Below are 4,566 nucleotides of genomic sequence, written 5' to 3'. Positions count from 1 at the left end.
CACCCAATTGCCCCATCCCCCCACCCCTATCCCCTCCAACAACCCTGTTTCCTATAGTTAAGAGTCTCTTATGGCTTGTCTCCCTCTCTGATTTCATCTTATGTTTCCCTTCCTTCCCCTATGATCCTCTGTTTTGTTTCTTAAATTCATATAAGTGAAATCACTTTCACTTATAAATCATGTGATAAATCTCTTTCTCTGATTGACTTATTTTGCTTAGTATAGTACCCTCTAGTTCCATCCATGTCGTTGCAAATATAAGATTTCTCTTTTTGATGGCTGAGTAATATTCAATTGTATATATAAAAAATATGGAATGCTTTGCTAATTTCTAGGTCATCCTCATGCAGGGGCCATGCTAATCTTCTCTGTATTTTTCCAGTTGTAGTGTATGTGCTGCCAAAGCGATCATGAGGCAATATTTTAAATACCAAGACACGGACGTAACCTAAGGGTCATCAAAAAAATGAATGCAGGGGTCCCTGGCTGGCTCAGTCAGTAGAGCATGCAACCCTATCTTGGGATTTGGGGTGCAAGCCCCACGTTGGGCATAGAGCCTACTTTAAAAAAAAAAAAAGATGACTGCATTAAGAAAATGTGGTAATAGGGGCGCCTGGGTGGCACAGCGGTTAAGCGTCTGCCTTCGGCTCAGGGCGTGATCCCAGCATTGTGGGATCGAGCCCCACATCAGGCTCCTCCTCTATGAGCCTGCTTCTTCCTCTCCCACTCCCCCTGCTTGTGTTCCCTCTCTCGCTGGCTGTCTCTATCTCTGTCGAATAAATAAATAAATAAATCTAAAAAAAAAAAGAAAAAAAAGAAAATGTGGTAATAATACAATGGAACATTACTCAACCACAAAAAAGAATGAAAACTTGCCATTTGTGACAACATTGATGGACATAGTGGGTATCATGCTAAGTGAAATAAGCCAGAGAAAAACGTCTTATGATTTCACCTGTACGTGGAATCTAAAACAAAACAAACAAGCAAAAAACACCAAACACTAAACAACAAACAGGTGATATAACTAGATGCAAGAATGTGGGGGATGGATCCAAAAGGTAAAGGGTACAAACTTCATGTTATAAAGTAAGTCACAGAGATGAAAATTACGGAATATAGTCAATAATATTGTAATAATTTTATATGGTGACAGATGGCAACTACGCCTATTGTGGTGAACATTGTTTAATATATACAATTGCTGAATCCCTATGTTGTATGCCTGAAACTAACTTTGTCAACTAAAATTTTTTATAGAATTTTTTATTATGTTATGTTAGTCACCATACAGTATATCCTTAGTTTTTGATGTAATGTTCCATGATTCATTATTTGCATATAACACCCAGTGCACCATGCAATATGTGCCCTCCTTAACACCCATCACCGGCCTATCCCAACTAAAAAATTTTTTTAAAGCAGTTCAAAAAGAGAAATTTATAGCAAAAACACCTGCATTAAGAAACAAAGATCTCAAACAAGCTAACTTTACACCTTAAGGACTTAGAAAAAGGACAAACTAATCCCACAGTTGAAGAAGGAAAGAAATACAGATTAGAGGAGAAATAAAAAGAGAATAGGAAAACAGAAAAAATTAACAACTAGGAGTTGGTCCTTTGAAGTGATAAAATTACATTTTTAGCTAAACTAACCAAGGAAAAAAGAGAACCAAAATTAACAAAATCATAAAAGAAAAAGCAGACATCATAATTGATGATACAGAAATATAAATTATTATAATAAGTTACTATGTACCAAACTGGAAAATTGGAAGAAATGGAAAAATCCCTAGGAATATACAACATACCAAAAATGAATCCAGAAGAAATAGAAAAGCTAACAGACAAAACACTAGTAAGAAGATTCAATCAATTAAAAATCCCCCAAAGATTTTGCCTAACTGAATTTAAATTTAAAAAAAAATTTTTTTTTAATCTCCCAAATATGTACCCAGGACCAGATATTCACTGGTGAATTTTATCAATCATTTAAAGAGGAATAATGCCAATACTCCTCCTACTCTTCCCCCCTCCAAAACAAAATTAAAAAGAAGGGAACATTTTCAAACTTTTTTTTTTTTTTTTTAAGGTCAGCATCACTCTGATACCAAAACCATGAAAGCACACTACCAGAAAAGTAAACTACGGGTCAATATCCCTGATGAAAAGAGATATGAAAATTCTCAAGAAAATACTAGCAAACTCGAGTCAGCAGTACATTAAAAGGTTCATTCACCATGATCAAGTGGGGTTTACTTTGGAATACAAGGATGTTCAACATACACACAAAAAAAATCAATGTTATAAATCACAATAGAATAAAAGGAAAAAATCATATGATCACTTAAACAGATACTGAAAATGCATATGACAAAAGTCTACACACTTTCATGATACAAATTCTTAATTAGGTATGGGAGGAAGGTACCTCAACATAATAAAAGCCATGTATGACAAACTTAGAGCTAACATCATATTCGGTACGACCTCTAAGATCAAGAACACAATAAAACACCTCCAGTCTCACCACTCCTAATTAACCTGGTACTGGAAGTTCTACTCAGAGCAATCTGGCAAGAAAAAGAAATTAAAGACCTCAGAATTGGAAAGGATAAAGTAAAAGCACCTATTTGCAGATAACAAAATTTTATATATAGAAATCCCTAGGGGTGCCTGGGTGGCTCAGTCGGTTAAGCGTCTGCCTTCAGCTCAGGTCATGATCCCAGGATCGAGTCCTGCGTTGGGCTCCCTGCTCAGCCGGGAGCCTGTTTCTCCCTCTCCCTCTACTGTTCTCCCTGTTTGTGCTCATTCACTCTGTCAAACAAATAAACAAAATCTTAAATAAAAAAAAAAAAAAAGAGGGGTGCCTGGGTGGCGCAGTTGTTAAGCATCTGCCTTCGGTTCAGGGCGTGATCCCAGCGTTCTGGGATCGAGCCCCACATCAGGCTTCTCCGCTGGGAGCCTGCTTCTTCCTCTCCCACTCCCCCTGCTTGTGTTCCCTCTCTCACTAGCTGTCTCTTGTTGTCAAATAAATAAATAAAGTCTTTAAAAAAAAAAAAGAAAAAAGAAAACCCTAAAGACTCTACCAAAAATTTATTAGACCTAAGGAATGAATTTAATAAAGCTGAAGGATACAAAATTAATACACAAAAATCAGTAGTATTTCTGTGCACTAACAACAAATTATTTGAAAAAGAAAACGATACCACTTATAATAGCATCAAAAAGAGTAAAATACCTAGGGATAAACTTAACCACAGAGCTAAAATATCTCTACTCTGAAAACTACAAGAGAGCAATAAATCAAAGAACACAGAGTGAAGTGTAAGTGGCGGAGGAGGAAGGTCCTGAATGCACTTCCTCCCATGAACACGCCAGGGCTCCAACTACATACAGAGGAACAGTCTCTAAGATCAACTGCTAAAAATACAAAGAAAAAGCCATATTGAGAAGGGTAGGAAGGGAAGAGACACATTCTGGTTGGGAACCAAGAGCCCACATGGCCACAAGCAGGAGGAATATGTAGGCCTGGAGGTCCTCCCTGAGGAGTGAGGGATTCAAGCCCATACAGGGCATCACCTGCTGTGAGAATCCATACCGGGAACATAAAGCCCCATAATATCTAGCTTTGAAAATCAGTAGAGCTTACCTCTGGGAGAGCTGAAAAGCTATAGGAAACCAAGACTACTCTTAAAGGGACAGTACACCGTATCACTCAGTATAGAGCCAGCAGTTCAAAAGGCACCTGGGCCATACATGTAGCAAATGTATTGATTAATTTGGGGGCATGTGCTGGAGGGGCAGGGATCTATAGGAACTTTCTCTGGAGGTGGAAGTGCTGCCAGGGGTCATCTTTCTTGCCCTCCTTCAGCCAAGCTGGCTTGACACTGGTGTATGCCAGTTCTGACACTTTCCATCTACCTTTCTAGTACACTTGCTCTGCCCTGGTGTTCCTTGCCCAACCCAACGCACCTACCCTCACAGGTACCCCTCGAAAGCAGTTCACACCCTGGCATACATGGTGGGAAGCCTCAGCTAGACTGGCAACCCTCCAATGTGACTCCTTCCCTGGGGAAGGGAGGAACCAGGCCAGCCACCTGTATGCCTACAATGGTCATGAGTGGGCCTCCTCGACAGCCTCACCCAGGGCTAACCCCACTCCCCAGTACGCTCAGCAGACACAGCAGTCACAAAAGGAGGGTGCATACAGCACACACAGAGGACAGCCCTGGAGTGCCTGATCCAAGTGACCAGAGGGATTGTGTTTTTGGACCCCACAGGGTGCCTCTTATGTAAGGTCACTCCCTTCAAGACCAGATGACAGAGCTACCTAAGTAATACGTCAAATAGAAAGGAACACAGAGTCCTACAAAATGAAAGACAATGGAGTATGTTCCAAATGAAAGAAGAGGACAAAACCTCAGAAAAAGAACTATTCAAAATGGTGATAAGCAATGTACCTGATAAAAAATTTCAAGGCAATGATCATAAAAATACTCACCAAACTTAGGAGACGAGTGGACGAACTGAGTTCAACAAAAGACAATATTTTTAAAATTAAACA

The 4,566-nt window shown here is 39.5% G+C and overlaps 1 non-coding gene across 1 annotated transcript; it reads right to left on the bottom strand.

Annotated features, from left to right (window-relative positions):
• Window positions 1–305: 305 nt before the first annotated feature.
• On the bottom strand, window positions 306–408 carry LOC121100158. The gene has a single exon (XR_005831899.1). It is a non-coding gene; the product is annotated as a U6 spliceosomal RNA (small nuclear RNA).
• Between the last annotated feature and the right edge of the window lie 4,158 nt (window positions 409–4,566).

The sequence above is a fragment of the Ursus maritimus genome, unplaced genomic scaffold (genome assembly GCF_017311325.1).
Source record: "Ursus maritimus isolate PB19 unplaced genomic scaffold, ASM1731132v1 scaffold_34, whole genome shotgun sequence".
Lineage (NCBI taxonomy): Eukaryota > Metazoa > Chordata > Mammalia > Carnivora > Ursidae > Ursus > Ursus maritimus.
Note: the sequence above shows the minus strand (reverse complement) of the source record. Positions and strands in the feature narration are given on the sequence as shown.